Source organism: Agelaius phoeniceus, chromosome 17, assembly GCF_051311805.1.
Source record: "Agelaius phoeniceus isolate bAgePho1 chromosome 17, bAgePho1.hap1, whole genome shotgun sequence".
Taxonomy (NCBI): domain Eukaryota; kingdom Metazoa; phylum Chordata; class Aves; order Passeriformes; family Icteridae; genus Agelaius; species Agelaius phoeniceus.
In genome coordinates this window covers 120,443-142,771 of record NC_135281.1, presented here as the reverse complement: position 1 = coordinate 142,771, position 22,329 = coordinate 120,443, and positions in this window count along the sequence as shown.

Below are 22,329 nucleotides of genomic sequence, written 5' to 3'. Positions count from 1 at the left end.
GCAAATGGTTGCCATTTTCCATGGGAAAAAGAAGTCATTTCGCCAGGCTCTGGGTGTCAGATGAAAGGTGGCCTTTGGGGCTTTGAGGACTTGCAGGGTACTTCTTACTGGCACCTTTAGATTTGGAGAAATCCAGCAAAGATTGCAAATATATTGCTGGGCCCCACCCTCTTGGTCAGGGCGAGAGGCGTCAAATGCAGGCCATTTTCCATGGGGAAAATGAAGTCATTGGCCCAGGGTCTGGGTATCAGATGAAAGGTGGCATCTGGGACCTTAAGGACTTGCAGGGTCCTCGTTGCCAGCAGCTTTAGTTTTGGAGAAAATCAGCCAAGTTTGCCAATTTCCCACAGGGAACGATGCAGATGGCCAGTTCGAGCAACCTCATACTGACCCCATTTTCCATGGGGAAAATGAAGTCACGTCTCCAGGGTCTAGGAATCAATGAAAGGTGGCTTTTGGTGCTCAAAGGACTTGCAGATTACTTCTCACTGGGAGCTTTATATTTTGAGAAATGCAGCAAAGATTTCAAATTTCTTGCTGGACCCGACACTATTGCTCAGGGCGAGAGGCCAGAAATGGAGGCCATTTTCCATGGGGAAAATGAAGTCATTGGCCCAGGGTCTGGGTATCAGATGAAAGGTGGCATCTGGGACCTTAAGGACTTGCAGGGTCCTCGTTGCCAGCAGCTTTAGTTTTGGAGAAAATCAGCCAAGTTTGCCAATTTCCCACAGGGAATGATGCCGATGGCCAGGCCGAGTGTCCTCAAACTGAACCAATTTTCTATGGGGAAAATGAAGTCATGTCCCCAGGGTCTGGGTATCAATGAAAGGTGGCTTTTGGGCCTCTAAGGACTTGCAAGCTCCTTGTTGCCGGCAGCTTTAGTTGTGGAGGAATCCAGCCAAGGTTTAAAATTTCTCACTGGGCACTGCCCTGTTGGCCAGGGCACGTGGCTGCAAAGAGTTGCCATTTTGCATGGGAAAAAGAAGTTCCTTTCCCCAGGGTCTGAGTGTCAGATGAAAGGTGGCCTTTGGGGCTCTAAGGACTTGCAGGGTACTACTTACTGGCTATAGTAGAGGAAATGTATTGTATTTGAATATCTGTATAGAGGCTTTGCCCCAGAGCTCCGGGTTGTCCTTGATGGGCTGCAGCTGGGACCATTGAAGAGAACTGGGCTAAAAGGGGGCGGGTTAGCCATTCAGGGAGAGCCTTGAAGGAGCCCTGAACTGGGAAAGAACAGCATGCAGAAGAAAGCGTCTGTGCTGTGAAGATCTGCAGCCATAAGAACACACCGAGGAGGTATGGACTTTAGAAATCTGATAACAGCATTATGGGACTCTAGAGAAATAGAACAATGACAAGTGGCAGCAGCTTTAGATTTGGAGAAATCCAGCAACGATTGCAAATTTCTTGCTGGGCCCCACCCTGTTGGTCAGGGTGAGAGGCCAGAAATGGAGGCCATTTTCCATGGGCAAAATGAAGTCATTGGCCCAGGGTCTGCGTATCAGGTGAAAGGTGGCTTTTGGGGCTCTAAGGACTGGCAGCGTCCTCGTTGCTGGCAGCTTTCCTTTTGGAAGAATCCAGCACAGTTTGCAAATTTCTCGCTTGACACTGCCCTGCCTGCCAGGCCAAATGGCCAAAATTGAAGGCCATTTTCCATGGGAAAAATGTCCTTCACCCAGGGTCTCAGTAATATGTTCAAGGTGGCCTTTGAGGCTCTAAGTATTTACAGGGTCCAGGTTGCTGCCAGCTTTTCTTTTGGAAAAATCCAGCAGAGATTGCGTCATTCTAGCTTGGCTCCCCACTTTCTGCCAGGGTGAGGGGCTGCAAACGGAGGCCATTTCCCATGGGAAAAAGAAGTCCTATCCCAAGGGCCTGGGTGTCAGATGAAAGGTGGCCTTTGGGGCTTTGAGGACTTGCAGGGTACTTCTTACTGGCACCTTTAGATTTGGAGAAATCCAGCAAAGATTGCAAATATATTGCTAGGCCCCACCCTCTTGGTCAGGGCGAGAGGCGTCAAATGGAGGCCATGTTCCATGGGGAAAATGAAGTCATTGGCCCAGGGTCTGGGTATCAGATGAAAGGTGGCATCTGGGACCTTAAGGACTTGCAGGGTCCTCGTTGCCAGCAGCTTTAATTTTGGAGAAAATCAGCCAAGTTTGCCACTTTCCCACAGGGAACGATGCAGATGGCCAGGCCGAGTGGCCTCAAACTGACCCCATTTTCCATGGGGAAAAGAAGTCCTTTTCCAGAGTCTGGGTATCAATGAAAGGTGGCCTTTGGGGATCTAAGGACTTGCAAGCTCCTTGTTGCCGGCAGCTTTAGTTGTGGAAGAATGCAGCCAAGTTTTAAAATTTTTTACTGGGCATTGCCCTGTTGGCCAGGGCGAGTGGCCCAAAATGGAGGCCATTTTCCATGGGAAAAAGAAGTCATTTCCCCAGGGTCTGAGTGTCAGATGAAAGGTGGCCTTTGGGGCTCTAAGGAGTTGCAGCGTCCTAGTTGCTGGCAGCTTTCCTTTTGGAAGAATCCAGCACAGTTTGCAAATTTCTCGCTTGACACTGCCCTGCCTGCCAGGCCAAATGGCCAAAATTGAAGGCCATTTTCCATGGGAAAAATGTCCTTCACCCAGGGTCTCAGTAATATGTTCAAGGTGGCCTTTGAGGCTCTAAGTATTTACAGGGTCCAGGTTGCTGCCAGCTTTTCTTTTGGAAAAATCCAGCAGAGATTGCGTCATTCTAGCTTGGCTCCCCACTTTCTGCCAGGGTGAGGGGCTGCAAACGGAGGCCATTTCCCATGGGAAGAAGAAGTCCTATCCCCAGGCTCTGGGTGTCAGATGAAAGGTGGCCTTTGGGGCTTTGAGGACTTGCAGGGTACTTCTTACTGGCACCTTTAGATTTGGAGAAATCCAGCAAAGATTGCAAATATATTGCTGGGCCCCACCCTCTTGGTCAGGGCGAGAGGCGTCAAATGCAGGCCATTTTCCATGGGGAAAATGAAGTCATTGGCCCAGGGTCTGGGTATCAGATGAAAGGTGGCATCTGGGACCTTAAGGACTTGCAGGGTCCTCGTTGCCAGCAGCTTTAGTTTTGGAGAAAATCAGCCAAGTTTGCCAATTTCCCACAGGGAACGATGCAGATGGCCAGTTCGAGCAACCTCAAACTGACCCCATTTTCCATGGGGAAAATGAAGTCACGTCTCCAGGGTCTAGGAATCAATGAAAGGTGGCTTTTGGTGCTCAAAGGACTTGCAGATTACTTCTCACTGGGAGCTTTATATTTTGAGAAATGCAGCAAAGATTTCAAATTTCTTGCTGGACCCGACACTATTGCTCAGGGCGAGAGGCCAGAAATGGAGGCCATTTTCCATGGGGAAAATGAAGTCATTGGCCCAGGGTCTGGGTATCAGATGAAAGGTGGCATCTGGGACCTTAAGGACTTGCAGGGTCCTCGTTGCCAGCAGCTTTAGTTTTGGAGAAAATCAGCCAAGTTTGCCAATTTCCCACAGGGAATGATGCCGATGGCCAGGCCGAGTGTCCTCAAACTGAACCAATTTTCCATGGGGAAAATGAAGTCATGTCCCCAGGGTCTGGGTATCAATGAAAGGTGGCTTTTGGGCCTCTAAGGACTTGCAAGCTCCTAGTTGCTGCCAGCTTTAGTTGTGGAGGAATCCAGCCAAGGTTTAAAATTTCTCACTGGGCACTGCCCTGTTGGCCAGGGCACGTGGCTGCAAAGAGTTGCCATTTTGCATGGGAAAAAGAAGTTCCTTTCCCCAGGGTCTGAGTGTCAGATGAAAGGTGGCCTTTGGGGCTCTAAGGACTTGCAGGGTACTACTTACTGGCTATAGTAGAGGAAATGTATTGTATTTGAATATCTGTATAGAGGCTTTGCCCCAGAGCTCCGGGTTGTCCTTGATGGGCTGCAGCTGGGACCATTGAAGAGAACTGGGCTAAAAGGGGGCGGGTTAGCCATTCAGGGAGAGCCTTGAAGGAGCCCTGAACTGGGAAAGAACAGCATGCAGAAGAAAGCGTCTGTGCTGTGAAGATCTGCAGCCATAAGAACACACCGAGGAGGTATGGACTTTAGAAATCTGATAACAGCATTATGGGACTCTAGAGAAATAGAACAATGACAAGTGGCAGCAGCTTTAGATTTGGAGAAATCCAGCAACGATTGCAAATTTCTTGCTGGGCCCCACCCTGTTGGTCAGGGTGAGAGGCCAGAAATGGAGGCCATTTTCCATGGGCAAAATGAAGTCATTGGCCCAGGGTCTGCGTATCAGGTGAAAGGTGGCTTTTGGGGCTCTAAGGACTGGCAGCGTCCTCGTTGCTGGCAGCTTTCCTTTTGGAAGAATCCAGCACAGTTTGCAAATTTCTCGCTTGACACTGCCCTGCCTGCCAGGCCAAATGGCCAAAATTGAAGGCCATTTTCCATGGGAAAAATGTCCTTCACCCAGGGTCTCAGTAATATGTTCAAGGTGGCCTTTGAGGCTCTAAGTATTTACAGGGTCCAGGTTGCTGCCAGCTTTTCTTTTGGAAAAATCCAGCAGAGATTGCGTCATTCTAGCTTGGCTCCCCACTTTCTGCCAGGGTGAGGGGCTGCAAACGGAGGCCATTTCCCATGGGAAAAAGAAGTCCTATCCCAAGGGCCTGGGTGTCAGATGAAAGGTGGCCTTTGGGGCTTTGAGGACTTGCAGGGTACTTCTTACTGGCACCTTTAGATTTGGAGAAATCCAGCAAAGATTGCAAATATATTGCTAGGCCCCACCCTCTTGGTCAGGGCGAGAGGCGTCAAATGGAGGCCATGTTCCATGGGGAAAATGAAGTCATTGGCCCAGGGTCTGGGTATCAGATGAAAGGTGGCATCTGGGACCTTAAGGACTTGCAGGGTCCTCGTTGCCAGCAGCTTTAATTTTGGAGAAAATCAGCCAAGTTTGCCACTTTCCCACAGGGAACGATGCAGATGGCCAGGCCGAGTGGCCTCAAACTGACCCCATTTTCCATGGGGAAAAGAAGTCCTTTTCCAGAGTCTGGGTATCAATGAAAGGTGGCCTTTGGGGATCTAAGGACTTGCAAGCTCCTTGTTGCCGGCAGCTTTAGTTGTGGAAGAATGCAGCCAAGTTTTAAAATTTTTTACTGGGCATTGCCCTGTTGGCCAGGGCGAGTGGCCCAAAATGGAGGCCATTTTCCATGGGAAAAAGAAGTCATTTCCCCAGGGTCTGAGTGTCAGATGAAAGGTGGCCTTTGGGGCTCTAAGGAGTTGCAGCGTCCTAGTTGCTGGCAGCTTTCCTTTTGGAAGAATCCAGCACAGTTTGCAAATTTCTCGCTTGACACTGCCCTGCCTGCCAGGCCAAATGGCCAAAATTGAAGGCCATTTTCCATGGGAAAAATGTCCTTCACCCAGGGTCTCAGTAATATGTTCAAGGTGGCCTTTGAGGCTCTAAGTATTTACAGGGTCCAGGTTGCTGCCAGCTTTTCTTTTGGAAAAATCCAGCAGAGATTGCGTCATTCTAGCTTGGCTCCCCACTTTCTGCCAGGGTGAGGGGCTGCAAACGGAGGCCATTTCCCATGGGAAGAAGAAGTCCTATCCCCAGGCTCTGGGTGTCAGATGAAAGGTGGCCTTTGGGGCTTTGAGGACTTGCAGGGTACTTCTTACTGGCACCTTTAGATTTGGAGAAATCCAGCAAAGATTGCAAATATATTGCTGGGCCCCACCCTCTTGGTCAGGGCGAGAGGCGTCAAATGCAGGCCATGTTCCATGGGGAAAATGAAGTCATTGGCCCAGGGTCTGGGTATCAGATGAAAGGTGGCATCTGGGACCTTAAGGACTTGCAGGGTCCTCGTTGCCAGCAGCTTTAGTTTTGGAGAAAATCAGCCAAGTTTGCCAATTTCCCACAGGGAACGATGCAGATGGCCAGTTCGAGCAACCTCATACTGACCCCATTTTCCATGGGGAAAATGAAGTCACGTCTCCAGGGTCTAGGAATCAATGAAAGGTGGCTTTTGGTGCTCAAAGGACTTGCAGATTACTTCTCACTGGGAGCTTTATATTTTGAGAAATGCAGCAAAGATTTCAAATTTCTTGCTGGACCCGACACTATTGCTCAGGGCGAGAGGCCAGAAATGGAGGCCATTTTCCATGGGGAAAATGAAGTCATTGGCCCAGGGTCTGGGTATCAGATGAAAGGTGGCATCTGGAGCCCTAAGGACTTGCAGGGTCCTCGTTGCCAGCAGCTATAGTTTTGGAGAAAATCAGCCAAGTTTGCCAATTTCCCACAGGGAACGATGCAGATGGCCAGGCCGAGTGGCCTCAAACTGACCCCATTTTCCATGGGGAAAAGAAGTCCTTTTCCAGAGTCTGGGTATCAATGAAAGGTGGCCTTTGGGGATCTAAGGACTTGCAAGCTCCTTGTTGCCGGCAGCTTTAGTTGTGGAAGAATGCAGCCAAGTTTTAAAATTTTTTACTGGGCATTGCCCTGTTGGCCAGGGCGAGTGGCCCAAAATGGAGGCCATTTTCCATGGGAAAAAGAAGTCATTTCCCCAGGGTCTGAGTGTCAGATGAAAGGTGGCCTTTGGGGCTCTAAGGAGTTGCAGCGTCCTAGTTGCTGGCAGCTTTCCTTTTGGAAGAATCCAGCACAGTTTGCAAATTTCTCGCTTGACACTGCCCTGCCTGCCAGGCCAAATGGCCAAAATTGAAGGCCATTTTCCATGGGAAAAATGTCCTTCACCCAGGGTCTCAGTAATATGTTCAAGGTGGCCTTTGAGGCTCTAAGTATTTACAGGGTCCAGGTTGCTGCCAGCTTTTCTTTTGGAAAAATCCAGCAGAGATTGCGTCATTCTAGCTTGGCTCCCCACTTTCTGCCAGGGTGAGGGGCTGCAAACGGAGGCCATTTCCCATGGGAAGAAGAAGTCCTATCCCCAGGCTCTGGGTGTCAGATGAAAGGTGGCCTTTGGGGCTTTGAGGACTTGCAGGGTACTTCTTACTGGCACCTTTAGATTTGGAGAAATCCAGCAAAGATTGCAAATATATTGCTGGGCCCCACCCTCTTGGTCAGGGCGAGAGGCGTCAAATGCAGGCCATTTTCCATGGGGAAAATGAAGTCATTGGCCCAGGGTCTGGGTATCAGATGAAAGGTGGCATCTGGGACCTTAAGGACTTGCAGGGTCCTCGTTGCCAGCAGCTTTAGTTTTGGAGAAAATCAGCCAAGTTTGCCAATTTCCCACAGGGAACGATGCAGATGGCCAGTTCGAGCAACCTCAAACTGACCCCATTTTCCATGGGGAAAATGAAGTCACGTCTCCAGGGTCTAGGAATCAATGAAAGGTGGCTTTTGGTGCTCAAAGGACTTGCAGATTACTTCTCACTGGGAGCTTTATATTTTGAGAAATGCAGCAAAGATTTCAAATTTCTTGCTGGACCCGACACTATTGCTCAGGGCGAGAGGCCAGAAATGGAGGCCATTTTCCATGGGGAAAATGAAGTCATTGGCCCAGGGTCTGGGTATCAGATGAAAGGTGGCATCTGGGACCTTAAGGACTTGCAGGGTCCTCGTTGCCAGCAGCTTTAGTTTTGGAGAAAATCAGCCAAGTTTGCCAATTTCCCACAGGGAATGATGCCGATGGCCAGGCCGAGTGTCCTCAAACTGAACCAATTTTCCATGGGGAAAATGAAGTCATGTCCCCAGGGTCTGGGTATCAATGAAAGGTGGCTTTTGGGCCTCTAAGGACTTGCAAGCTCCTAGTTGCTGCCAGCTTTAGTTGTGGAGGAATCCAGCCAAGGTTTAAAATTTCTCACTGGGCACTGCCCTGTTGGCCAGGGCACGTGGCTGCAAAGAGTTGCCATTTTGCATGGGAAAAAGAAGTTCCTTTCCCCAGGGTCTGAGTGTCAGATGAAAGGTGGCCTTTGGGGCTCTAAGGACTTGCAGGGTACTACTTACTGGCTATAGTAGAGGAAATGTATTGTATTTGAATATCTGTATAGAGGCTTTGCCCCAGAGCTCCGGGTTGTCCTTGATGGGCTGCAGCTGGGACCATTGAAGAGAACTGGGCTAAAAGGGGGCGGGTTAGCCATTCAGGGAGAGCCTTGAAGGAGCCCTGAACTGGGAAAGAACAGCATGCAGAAGAAAGCGTCTGTGCTGTGAAGATCTGCAGCCATAAGAACACACCGAGGAGGTATGGACTTTAGAAATCTGATAACAGCATTATGGGACTCTAGAGAAATAGAACAATGACAAGTGGCAGCAGCTTTAGATTTGGAGAAATCCAGCAACGATTGCAAATTTCTTGCTGGGCCCCACCCTGTTGGTCAGGGTGAGAGGCCAGAAATGGAGGCCATTTTCCATGGGCAAAATGAAGTCATTGGCCCAGGGTCTGCGTATCAGGTGAAAGGTGGCTTTTGGGGCTCTAAGGACTGGCAGCGTCCTCGTTGCTGGCAGCTTTCCTTTTGGAAGAATCCAGCACAGTTTGCAAATTTCTCGCTTGACACTGCCCTGCCTGCCAGGCCAAATGGCCAAAATTGAAGGCCATTTTCCATGGGAAAAATGTCCTTCACCCAGGGTCTCAGTAATATGTTCAAGGTGGCCTTTGAGGCTCTAAGTATTTACAGGGTCCAGGTTGCTGCCAGCTTTTCTTTTGGAAAAATCCAGCAGAGATTGCGTCATTCTAGCTTGGCTCCCCACTTTCTGCCAGGGTGAGGGGCTGCAAACGGAGGCCATTTCCCATGGGAAAAAGAAGTCCTATCCCAAGGGCCTGGGTGTCAGATGAAAGGTGGCCTTTGGGGCTTTGAGGACTTGCAGGGTACTTCTTACTGGCACCTTTAGATTTGGAGAAATCCAGCAAAGATTGCAAATATATTGCTAGGCCCCACCCTCTTGGTCAGGGCGAGAGGCGTCAAATGGAGGCCATGTTCCATGGGGAAAATGAAGTCATTGGCCCAGGGTCTGGGTATCAGATGAAAGGTGGCATCTGGGACCTTAAGGACTTGCAGGGTCCTCGTTGCCAGCAGCTTTAATTTTGGAGAAAATCAGCCAAGTTTGCCACTTTCCCACAGGGAACGATGCAGATGGCCAGGCCGAGTGGCCTCAAACTGACCCCATTTTCCATGGGGAAAAGAAGTCCTTTTCCAGAGTCTGGGTATCAATGAAAGGTGGCCTTTGGGGATCTAAGGACTTGCAAGCTCCTTGTTGCCGGCAGCTTTAGTTGTGGAAGAATGCAGCCAAGTTTTAAAATTTTTTACTGGGCATTGCCCTGTTGGCCAGGGCGAGTGGCCCAAAATGGAGGCCATTTTCCATGGGAAAAAGAAGTCATTTCCCCAGGGTCTGAGTGTCAGATGAAAGGTGGCCTTTGGGGCTCTAAGGAGTTGCAGCGTCCTAGTTGCTGGCAGCTTTCCTTTTGGAAGAATCCAGCACAGTTTGCAAATTTCTCGCTTGACACTGCCCTGCCTGCCAGGCCAAATGGCCAAAATTGAAGGCCATTTTCCATGGGAAAAATGTCCTTCACCCAGGGTCTCAGTAATATGTTCAAGGTGGCCTTTGAGGCTCTAAGTATTTACAGGGTCCAGGTTGCTGCCAGCTTTTCTTTTGGAAAAATCCAGCAGAGATTGCGTCATTCTAGCTTGGCTCCCCACTTTCTGCCAGGGTGAGGGGCTGCAAACGGAGGCCATTTCCCATGGGAAGAAGAAGTCCTATCCCCAGGCTCTGGGTGTCAGATGAAAGGTGGCCTTTGGGGCTTTGAGGACTTGCAGGGTACTTCTTACTGGCACCTTTAGATTTGGAGAAATCCAGCAAAGATTGCAAATATATTGCTGGGCCCCACCCTCTTGGTCAGGGCGAGAGGCGTCAAATGCAGGCCATGTTCCATGGGGAAAATGAAGTCATTGGCCCAGGGTCTGGGTATCAGATGAAAGGTGGCATCTGGGACCTTAAGGACTTGCAGGGTCCTCGTTGCCAGCAGCTTTAGTTTTGGAGAAAATCAGCCAAGTTTGCCAATTTCCCACAGGGAACGATGCAGATGGCCAGTTCGAGCAACCTCATACTGACCCCATTTTCCATGGGGAAAATGAAGTCACGTCTCCAGGGTCTAGGAATCAATGAAAGGTGGCTTTTGGTGCTCAAAGGACTTGCAGATTACTTCTCACTGGGAGCTTTATATTTTGAGAAATGCAGCAAAGATTTCAAATTTCTTGCTGGACCCGACACTATTGCTCAGGGCGAGAGGCCAGAAATGGAGGCCATTTTCCATGGGGAAAATGAAGTCATTGGCCCAGGGTCTGGGTATCAGATGAAAGGTGGCATCTGGAGCCCTAAGGACTTGCAGGGTCCTCGTTGCCAGCAGCTATAGTTTTGGAGAAAATCAGCCAAGTTTGCCAATTTCCCACAGGGAACGATGCAGATGGCCAGGGCAAGTGGCCTCAAACTGACCCCATTTTCCATGGGGAAAATGAAGTCACGTCTCCAGGTTCTGGGAAAAAATGAAAGGTGGCTTTTGGAGCACTAAGGACTTGCAGGGTCCTCGTTGCCAGCATCTTTAGTTTTGGAGAAAATCATCCAAGTTTGCCAATTTCCCACAGGGAACGATGCAGATGGCCAGGGCAAGTGGCCCCAGACTGACCCCATTTTCCATGGGGAAAATGAAGTCACGTCTCCAGGGTCTGGGAATCAATGAAAGGTGGCTTTTGGAGCTCTAAGAACTTGCAAGCTCTTAGTTGTTGGCACTTTTAGTTGTGTAGAAATCCAGCAAAGATTGCAAATTTCTTGCTGGGCACCACCCTATCGGTCAGGGCGAGTGGCCCAAAATGGAGGCCATGTTCCATGGGGAAAATGAAGTCATTGGCCCAGGGTCTGGGTATCAGATGAAAGGTGGCATCTGGGACCTTAAGGACTTGCAGGGTCCTCGTTGCCAGCAGCTTTAGTTTTGGAGAAAATCAGCCAAGTTTGCCACTTTCCCACAGGGAACGATGCAGATGGCCAGGCCGAGTGGCCTCAAACTGACCCCATTTTCCATGGGGAAAAGAAGTCCTTTTCCAGAGTCTGGGTATCAATGAAAGGTGGCCTTTGGGGATCTAAGGACTTGCAGGGTCCTCGTTGCCGGCAGCTTTAGTTGTGGAAGAATGCAGCCAAGTTTTAAAATTTCTCACTGGGCATTGCCCTGTTGGCCAGGGCACATGGCTGCAAATGGTTGCCATTTTCCATGGGAAAAAGAAGTCATTTCCCCAGGGTCTGAGTGTCAGATGAAAGGTGGCCTTTGGGGCTCTAAGGAGTTGCAGCGTCCTAGTTGCTGGCAGCTTTCCTTTTGGAAGAATCCAGCACAGTTTGCAAATTTCTCGCTTGACACTGCCCTGCCTGCCAGGCCAAATGGCCAAAATTGAAGGCCATTTTCCATGGGAAAAATGTCCTTCACCCAGGGTCTCAGTAATATGTTCAAGGTGGCCTTTGAGGCTCTAAGTATTTACAGGGTCCAGGTTGCTGCCAGCTTTTCTTTTGGAAAAATCCAGCAGAGATTGCGTCATTCTAGCTTGGCTCCCCACTTTCTGCCAGGGTGAGGGGCTGCAAACGGAGGCCATTTCCCATGGGAAGAAGAAGTCCTATCCCCAGGGTCTGGGTGTCAGATGAAAGGTGGCCTTTGGGGCTTTGAGGACTTGCAGGGTACTTCTTACTGGCACCTTTAGATTTGGAGAAATCCAGCAAAGATTGCAAATATATTGCTGGGCCCCACCCTCTTGGTCAGGGCGAGAGGCGTCAAATGCAGGCCATTTTCCATGGGGAAAATGAAGTCATTGGCCCAGGGTCTGGGTATCAGATGAAAGGTGGCATCTGGATCCCTAAGGACTTGCAGGGTCCTCGTTGCCAGCAGCTGTAGTTTTGGAGAAAATCAGCCAAGTTTGCCAATTTCCCACAGGGAACGATGCAGATGGCCAGGTCGAGCAACCTCAAACTGACCCCATTTTCCATGGGGAAAATGAAGTCACGTCTCCAGGGTCTAGGAATCAATGAAAGGTGGCTTTTGGTGCTCAAAGGACTTGCAGATTACTTCTCACTGGGAGCTTTATATTTTGAGAAATGCAGCAAAGATTTCAAATTTCTTGCTGGACCCGACACTATTGCTCAGGGCGAGAGGCCAGAAATGGAGGCCATTTTCCATGGGGAAAATGAAGTCATTGGCCCAGGGTCTGGGTATCAGATGAAAGGTGGCATCTGGGACCTTAAGGACTTGCAGGGTCCTCGTTGCCAGCAGCTTTAGTTTTGGAGAAAATCAGCCAAGTTTGCCAATTTCCCACAGGGAATGATGCCGATGGCCAGGCCGAGTGTCCTCAAACTGAACCAATTTTCCATGGGGAAAATGAAGTCATGTCCCCAGGGTCTGGGTATCAATGAAAGGTGGCTTTTGGGCCTCTAAGGACTTGCAAGCTCCTAGTTGCTGCCAGCTTTAGTTGTGGAGGAATCCAGCCAAGGTTTAAAATTTCTCACTGGGCACTGCCCTGTTGGCCAGGGCACGTGGCTGCAAAGAGTTGCCATTTTGCATGGGAAAAAGAAGTTCCTTTCCCCAGGGTCTGAGTGTCAGATGAAAGGTGGCCTTTGGGGCTCTAAGGACTTGCAGGGTACTACTTACTGGCTATAGTAGAGGAAATGTATTGTATTTGAATATCTGTATAGAGGCTTTGCCCCAGAGCTCCGGGTTGTCCTTGATGGGCTGCAGCTGGGACCATTGAAGAGAACTGGGATAAAAGGGGGCGGGTTAGCCATTCAGGGAGAGCCTTGAAGGAGCCCTGAACTGGGAAAGAACAGCATGCAGAAGAAAGCGTCTGTGCTGTGAAGATCTGCAGCCATAAGAACACACCGAGGAGGTATGGACTTTAGAAATCTGAGAACAGCATTATGGGACTCTAGAGAAATAGAACAATAACAAGTGGCAGCAGCTTTAGATTTGGAGAAATCCAGCAACGATTGCAAATTTCTTGCTGGGCCCCACCCTGTTGGTCAGGGTGAGAGGCCAGAAATGGAGGCCATTTTCCATGGGCAAAATGAAGTCATTGGCCCAGGGTCTGCGTATCAGGTGAAAGGTGGCTTTTGGGGCTCTAAGGACTGGCAGCGTCCTCGTTGCTGGCAGCTTTCCTTTTGGAAGAATCCAGCACAGTTTGCAAATTTCTCGCTTGACACTGCCCTGCCTGCCAGGCCAAATGGCCAAAATTGAAGGCCATTTTCCATGGGAAAAATGTCCTTCACCCAGGGTCTCAGTAATATGTTCAAGGTGGCCTTTGAGGCTCTAAGTATTTACAGGGTCCAGGTTGCTGCCAGCTTTTCTTTTGGAAAAATCCAGCAGAGATTGCGTCATTCTAGCTTGGCTCCCCACTTTCTGCCAGGGTGAGGGGCTGCAAACGGAGGCCATTTCCCATGGGAAAAAGAAGTCCTATCCCAAGGGCCTGGGTGTCAGATGAAAGGTGGCCTTTGGGGCTTTAAGGACTTGCAGGGCACTTCTTACTGGCACCTTTAGATTTGGAGAAATCCATCAAAGATTGAAAATATATTGCTAGGCCCCACCCTCTTGGTCAGGGCGAGAGGCGTCAAATGGAGGCCATTTTCCATGGGGAAAATGAAGTCATTGGCCCAGGGTCTGGGTATCAGATGAAAGGTGGCATCTGGAGCCCTAAGGACTTGCAGGGTCCTCGTTGCCAGCAGCTATAGTTTTGGAGAAAATCAGCCAAGTTTGCCACTTTCCCACAGGGAACGATGCAGATGGCCAGGCCGAGTGGCCTCAAACTGACCCCATTTTCCATGGGGAAAAGAAGTCCTTTTCCAGAGTCTGGGTATCAATGAAAGGTGGCCTTTGGGGATCTAAGGACTTGCAGGGTCCTCGTTGCCGGCAGCTTTAGTTGTGGAAGAATGCAGCCAAGTTTTAAAATTTCTCACTGGGCATTGCCCTGTTGGCCAGGGCACATGGCTGCAAATGGTTGCCATTTTCCATGGGAAAAAGAAGTCATTTCCCCAGGGTCTGAGTGTCAGATGAAAGGTGGCCTTTGGGGCTCTAAGGAGTTGCAGCGTCCTAGTTGCTGGCAGCTTTCCTTTTGGAAGAATCCAGCACAGTTTGCAAATTTCTCGCTTGACACTGCCCTGCCTGCCAGGCCAAATGGCCAAAATTGAAGGCCATTTTCCATGGGAAAAATGTCCTTCACCCAGGGTCTCAGTAATATGTTCAAGGTGGCCTTTGAGGCTCTAAGTATTTACAGGGTCCAGGTTGCTGCCAGCTTTTCTTTTGGAAAAATCCAGCAGAGATTGCGTCATTCTAGCTTGGCTCCCCACTTTCTGCCAGGGTGAGGGGCTGCAAACGGAGGCCATTTCCCATGGGAAGAAGAAGTCCTATCCCCAGGCTCTGGGTGTCAGATGAAAGGTGGCCTTTGGGGCTTTGAGGACTTGCAGGGTACTTCTTACTGGCACCTTTAGATTTGGAGAAATCCAGCAAAGATTGCAAATATATTGCTGGGCCCCACCCTCTTGGTCAGGGCGAGAGGCGTCAAATGCAGGCCATTTTCCATGGGGAAAATGAAGTCATTGGCCCAGGGTCTGGGTATCAGATGAAAGGTGGCATCTGGATCCCTAAGGACTTGCAGGGTCCTCGTTGCCAGCAGCTGTAGTTTTGGAGAAAATCAGCCAAGTTTGCCAATTTCCCACAGGGAACGATGCAGATGGCCAGGTCGAGCAACCTCAAACTGACCCCATTTTCCATGGGGAAAATGAAGTCACGTCTCCAGGGTCTAGGAATCAATGAAAGGTGGCTTTTGGTGCTCAAAGGACTTGCAGATTACTTCTCACTGGGAGCTTTATATTTTGAGAAATGCAGCAAAGATTTCAAATTTCTTGCTGGACCCGACACTATTGCTCAGGGCGAGAGGCCAGAAATGGAGGCCATTTTCCATGGGGAAAATGAAGTCATTGGCCCAGGGTCTGGGTATCAGATGAAAGGTGGCATCTGGGACCTTAAGGACTTGCAGGGTCCTCGTTGCCAGCAGCTTTAGTTTTGGAGAAAATCAGCCAAGTTTGCCAATTTCCCACAGGGAATGATGCCGATGGCCAGGCCGAGTGTCCTCAAACTGAACCAATTTTCCATGGGGAAAATGAAGTCATGTCCCCAGGGTCTGGGTATCAATGAAAGGTGGCTTTTGGGCCTCTAAGGACTTGCAAGCTCCTAGTTGCTGCCAGCTTTAGTTGTGGAGGAATCCAGCCAAGGTTTAAAATTTCTCACTGGGCACTGCCCTGTTGGCCAGGGCACGTGGCTGCAAAGAGTTGCCATTTTGCATGGGAAAAAGAAGTTCCTTTCCCCAGGGTCTGAGTGTCAGATGAAAGGTGGCCTTTGGGGCTCTAAGGACTTGCAGGGTACTACTTACTGGCTATAGTAGAGGAAATGTATTGTATTTGAATATCTGTATAGAGGCTTTGCCCCAGAGCTCCGGGTTGTCCTTGATGGGCTGCAGCTGGGACCATTGAAGAGAACTGGGATAAAAGGGGGCGGGTTAGCCATTCAGGGAGAGCCTTGAAGGAGCCCTGAACTGGGAAAGAACAGCATGCAGAAGAAAGCGTCTGTGCTGTGAAGATCTGCAGCCATAAGAACACACCGAGGAGGTATGGACTTTAGAAATCTGAGAACAGCATTATGGGACTCTAGAGAAATAGAACAATAACAAGTGGCAGCAGCTTTAGATTTGGAGAAATCCAGCAACGATTGCAAATTTCTTGCTGGGCCCCACCCTGTTGGTCAGGGTGAGAGGCCAGAAATGGAGGCCATTTTCCATGGGCAAAATGAAGTCATTGGCCCAGGGTCTGCGTATCAGGTGAAAGGTGGCTTTTGGGGCTCTAAGGACTGGCAGCGTCCTCGTTGCTGGCAGCTTTCCTTTTGGAAGAATCCAGCACAGTTTGCAAATTTCTCGCTTGACACTGCCCTGCCTGCCAGGCCAAATGGCCAAAATTGAAGGCCATTTTCCATGGGAAAAATGTCCTTCACCCAGGGTCTCAGTAATATGTTCAAGGTGGCCTTTGAGGCTCTAAGTATTTACAGGGTCCAGGTTGCTGCCAGCTTTTCTTTTGGAAAAATCCAGCAGAGATTGCGTCATTCTAGCTTGGCTCCCCACTTTCTGCCAGGGTGAGGGGCTGCAAACGGAGGCCATTTCCCATGGGAAAAAGAAGTCCTATCCCAAGGGCCTGGGTGTCAGATGAAAGGTGGCCTTTGGGGCTTTAAGGACTTGCAGGGCACTTCTTACTGGCACCTTTAGATTTGGAGAAATCCATCAAAGATTGAAAATATATTGCTAGGCCCCACCCTCTTGGTCAGGGCGAGAGGCGTCAAATGGAGGCCATTTTCCATGGGGAAAATGAAGTCATTGGCCCAGGGTCTGGGTATCAGATGAAAGGTGGCATCTGGAGCCCTAAGGACTTGCAGGGTCCTCGTTGCCAGCAGCTATAGTTTTGGAGAAAATCAGCCAAGTTTGCCAATTTCCCACAGGGAACGATGCAGATGGCCAGGGCAAGTGGCCTCAAACTGACCCCATTTTCCATGGGGAAAATGAAGTCACGTCTCCAGGGTCTAGGAATCAATGAAAGGTGGCTTTTGGTGCTCAAAGGACTTGCAGATTACTTCTCACTGGGAGCTTTATATTTTGAGAAATGCAGCAAAGATTTCAAATTTCTTGCTGGACCCGACACTATTGCTCAGGGCGAGAGGCCAGAAATGGAGGCCATTTTCCATGGGGAAAATGAAGTCATTGGCCCAGGGTCTGGGTATCAGATGAAAGGTGGCATCTGGGACCTTAAGGACTTGCAGGGTCCTCGTTGCCAGCAGCTTTAGTTTTGGAGAAAATCAGCCAAGTTTGCCAATTTCCCACAGGGAATGATGCCGATGGCCAGGCCGAGTGTCCTCAAACTGAACCAATTTTCCATGGGGAAAATGAAGTCATGTCCCCAGGGTCTGGGTATCAATGAAAGGTGGCTTTTGGGCCTCTAAGGACTTGCAAGCTCCTAGTTGCTGCCAGCTTTAGTTGTGGAGGAATCCAGCCAAGGTTTAAAATTTCTCACTGGGCACTGCCCTGTTGGCCAGGGCACGTGGCTGCAAAGAGTTGCCATTTTGCATGGGAAAAAGAAGTTCCTTTCCCCAGGGTCTGAGTGTCAGATGAAAGGTGGCCTTTGGGGCTCTAAGGACTTGCAGGGTACTACTTACTGGCTATAGTAGAGGAAATGTATTGTATTTGAATATCTGTATAGAGGCTTTGCCCCAGAGCTCCGGGTTGTCCTTGATGGGCTGCAGCTGGGACCATTGAAGAGAACTGGGATAAAAGGGGGCGGGTTAGCCATTCAGGGAGAGCCTTGAAGGAGCCCTGAACTGGGAAAGAACAGCATGCAGAAGAAAGCGTCTGTGCTGTGAAGATCTGCAGCCATAAGAACACACCGAGGAGGTATGGACTTTAGAAATCTGAGAACAGCATTATGGGACTCTAGAGAAATAGAACAATGACAAGTGGCAGCAGCTTTAGATTTGGAGAAATCCAGCAATGATTGCAAATTTCTTGCTGGGCCCCACCCTGTTGGTCAGGGTGAGAGGCCAGAAATGGAGGCCATTTTCCATGGGCAAAATGAAGTCATTGGCCCAGGGTCTGCGTATCAGGTGAAAGGTGGCTTTTGGGGCTCTAAGGACTGGCAGCGTCCTCGTTGCTGGCAGCTTTCCTTTTGGAAGAATCCAGCACAGTTTGCAAATTTCTCGCTTGACACTGCCCTGCCTGCCAGGCCAAATGGCCAAAATTGAAGGCCATTTTCCATGGGAAAAATGTCCTTCACCCAGGGTCTCAGTAATATGTTCAAGGTGGCCTTTGAGGCTCTAAGTATTTACAGGGTCCAGGTTGCTGCCAGCTTTTCTTTTGGAAAAATCCAGCAGAGATTGCGTCATTCTAGCTTGGCTCCCCACTTTCTGCCAGGGTGAGGGGCTGCAAACGGAGGCCATTTCCCATGGGAAAAAGAAGTCCTATCCCAAGGGCCTGGGTGTCAGATGAAAGGTGGCCTTTGGGGCTTTAAGGACTTGCAGGGCACTTCTTACTGGCACCTTTAGATTTGGAGAAATCCATCAAAGATTGAAAATATATTGCTAGGCCCCACCCTCTTGGTCAGGGCGAGAGGCGTCAAATGGAGGCCATTTTCCATGGGGAAAATGAAGTCATTGGCCCAGGGTCTGGGTATCAGATGAAAGGTGGCATCTGGAGCCCTAAGGACTTGCAGGGTCCTCGTTGCCAGCAGCTATAGTTTTGGAGAAAATCAGCCAAGTTTGCCAATTTCCCACAGGGAACGATGCAGATGGCCAGGGCAAGTGGCCTCAAACTGACCCCATTTTCCATGGGGAAAATGAAGTCCTTTTCCAGAGTCTGGGTATCAATGAAAGGTGGCCTTTGGGGATCTAAGGACTTGCAAGCTCCTTGTTGCCGGCAGCTTTAGTTGTGGAAGAATGCAGTCAAGTTTTAAAATTTCTCACTGGGCATTGCCCTGTTGGCCAGGGCACATGGCTGCAAATGGTTGCCATTTTCCATGGGAAAAAGAAGTCATTTCCCCAGGGTCTGAGTGTCAGATGAAAGGTGGCCTTTGGGGCTCTAAGGAGTTGCAGCGTCCTAGTTGCTGGCAGCTTTCCTTTTGGAAGAATCCAGCACAGTTTGCAAATTTCTCGCTTGACACTGCCCTGCCTGCCAGGCCAAATGGCCAAAATTGAAGGCCATTTTCCATGGGAAAAATGTCCTTCACCCAGGGTCTCAGTAATATGTTCAAGGTGGCCTTTGAGGCTCTAAGTATTTACAGGGTCCAGGTTGCTGCCAGCTTTTCTTTTGGAAAAATCCAGCAGAGATTGCGTCATTCTAGCTTGGCTCCCCACTTTCTGCCAGGGTGAGGGGCTGCAAACGGAGGCCATTTCCCATGGGAAGAAGAAGTCCTATCCCCAGGCTCTGGGTGTCAGATGAAAGGTGGCCTTTGGGGCTTTGAGGACTTGCAGGGTACTTCTTACTGGCACCTTTAGATTTGGAGAAATCCAGCAAAGATTGCAAATATATTGCTGGGCCCCACCCTCTTGGTCAGGGCGAGAGGCGTCAAATGCAGGCCATTTTCCATGGGGAAAATGAAGTCATTGGCCCAGGGTCTGGGTATCAGATGAAAGGTGGCATCTGGAGCCCTAAGGACTTGCAGGGTCCTCGTTGCCAGCAGCTGTAGTTTTGGAGAAAATCAGCCAAGTTTGCCAATTTCCCACAGGGAACGATGCAGATGGCCAGGTCGAGCAACCTCAAACTGACCCCATTTTCCATGGGGAAAATGAAGTCACGTCTCCAGGGTCTAGGAATCAATGAAAGGTGGCTTTTGGTGCTCAAAGGACTTGCAGATTACTTCTCACTGGGAGCTTTATATTTTGAGAAATGCAGCAAAGATTTCAAATTTCTTGCTGGACCCGACACTATTGCTCAGGGCGAGAGGCCAGAAATGGAGGCCATTTTCCATGGGGAAAATGAAGTCATTGGCCCAGGGTCTGGGTATCAGATGAAAGGTGGCATCTGGGACCTTAAGGACTTGCAGGGTCCTCGTTGCCAGCAGCTTTAGTTTTGGAGAAAATCAGCCAAGTTTGCCAATTTCCCACAGGGAATGATGCCGATGGCCAGGCCGAGTGTCCTCAAACTGAACCAATTTTCCAATGGGAAAATGAAGTCAAGTCCCCAGGGTCTGGGTATCAATGAAAGGTGGCTTTTGGGCCTCTAAGGACTTGCAAGCTCCTAGTTGCTGCCAGCTTTAGTTGTGGAGGAATCCAGCCAAGGTTTAAAATTTCTCACTGGGCACTGCCCTGTTGGCCAGGGCACGTGGCTGCAAAGAGTTGCCATTTTGCATGGGAAAAAGAAGTTCCTTTCCCCAGGGTCTGAGTGTCAGATGAAAGGTGGCCTTTGGGGCTCTAAGGACTTGCAGGGTACTACTTACTGGCTATAGTAGAGGAAATGTATTGTATTTGAATATCTGTATAGAGGCTTTGCCCCAGAGCTCCGGGTTGTCCTTGATGGGCTGCAGCTGGGACCATTGAAGAGAACTGGGCTAAAAGGGGGCGGGTTAGCCATTCAGGGAGAGCCTTGAAGGAGCCCTGAACTGGGAAAGAACAGCATGCAGAAGAAAGCGTCTGTGCTGTGAAGATCTGCAGCCATAAGAACACACCGAGGAGGTATGGACTTTAGAAATCTGAGAACAGCATTATGGGACTCTAGAGAAATAGAACAATAACAAGTGGCAGCAGCTTTAGATTTGGAGAAATCCAGCAACGATTGCAAATTTCTTGCTGGGCCCCACCCTGTTGGTCAGGGTGAGAGGCCAGAAATGGAGGCCATTTTCCATGGGCAAAATGAAGTCATTGGCCCAGGGTCTGCGTATCAGGTGAAAGGTGGCTTTTGGGGCTCTAAGGACTGGCAGCGTCCTCGTTGCTGGCAGCTTTCCTTTTGGAAGAATCCAGCACAGTTTGCAAATTTCTCGCTTGACACTGCCCTGCCTGCCAGGCCAAATGGCCAAAATTGAAGGCCATTTTCCATGGGAAAAATGTCCTTCACCCAGGGTCTCAGTAATATGTTCAAGGTGGCCTTTGAGGCTCTAAGTATTTACAGGGTCCAGGTTGCTGCCAGCTTTTCTTTTGGAAAAATCCAGCAGAGATTGCGTCATTCTAGCTTGGCTCCCCACTTTCTGCCAGGGTGAGGGGCTGCAAACGGAGGCCATTTCCCATGGGAAAAAGAAGTCCTATCCCAAGGGCCTGGGTGTCAGATGAAAGGTGGCCTTTGGGGCTTTAAGGACTTGCAGGGCACTTCTTACTGGCACCTTTAGATTTGGAGAAATCCAGCAAAGATTGAAAATATATTGCTAGGCCCCACCCTCTTGGTCAGGGCGAGAGGCGTCAAATGGAGGCCATTTTCCATGGGGAAAATGAAGTCATTGGCCCAGGGTCTGGGTATCAGATGAAAGGTGGCATCTGGAGCCCTAAGGACTTGCAGGGTCCTCGTTGCCAGCAGCTATAGTTTTGGAGAAAATCAGCCAAGTTTGCCAATTTCCCACAGGGAACGATGCAGATGGCCAGGGCAAGTGGCCTCAAACTGACCCCATTTTCCATGGGGAAAATGAAGTCACGTCTCCAGGTTCTGGGAAAAAATGAAAGGTGGCTTTTGGAGCACTAAGGACTTGCAGGGTCCTCGTTGCCAGCATCTTTAGTTTTGGAGAAAATCATCCAAGTTTGCCAATTTCCCACAGGGAACGATGCAGATGGCCAGGGCAAGTGGCCCCAGACTGACCCCATTTTCCATGGGGAAAATGAAGTCACGTCTCCAGGGTCTGGGAATCAATGAAAGGTGGCTTTTGGAGCTCTAAGAACTTGCAAGCTCTTAGTTGTTGGCACTTTTAGTTGTGTAGAAATCCAGCAAAGATTGCAAATTTCTTGCTGGGCACCACCCTATCGGTCAGGGCGAGTGGCCCAAAATGGAGGCCATGTTCCATGGGGAAAATGAAGTCATTGGCCCAGGGTCTGGGTATCAGATGAAAGGTGGCATCTGGGACCTTAAGGACTTGCAGGGTCCTCGTTGCCAGCAGCTTTAGTTTTGGAGAAAATCAGCCAAGTTTGCCACTTTCCCACAGGGAACGATGCAGATGGCCAGGCCGAGTGGCCTCAAACTGACCCCATTTTCCATGGGGAAAAGAAGTCCTTTTCCAGAGTCTGGGTATCAATGAAAGGTGGCCTTTGGGGATCTAAGGACTTGCAAGCTCCTTGTTGCCGGCAGCTTTAGTTGTGGAAGAATGCAGCCAAGTTTTAAAATTTCTCACTGGGCATTGCCCTGTTGGCCAGGGCACATGGCTGCAAATGGTTGCCATTTTCCATGGGAAAAAGAAGTCATTTCCCCAGGGTCTGAGTGTCAGATGAAAGGTGGCTTTTGGGGCTCTAAGGAGTTGCAGCGTCCTAGTTGCTGGCAGCTTTCCTTTTGGAAGAATCCAGCACAGTTTGCAAATTTCTCGCTTGACACTGCCCTGCCTGCCAGGCCAAATGGCCAAAATTGAAGGCCATTTTCCATGGGAAAAATGTCCTTCACCCAGGGTCTCAGTAATATGTTCAAGGTGGCCTTTGAGGCTCTAAGTATTTACAGGGTCCAGGTTGCTGCCAGCTTTTCTTTTGGAAAAATCCAGCAGAGATTGCGTCATTCTAGCTTGGCTCCCCACTTTCTGCCAGGGTGAGGGGCTGCAAACGGAGGCCATTTCCCATGGGAAGAAGAAGTCCTATCCCCAGGCTCTGGGTGTCAGATGAAAGGTGGCCTTTGGGGCTTTAAG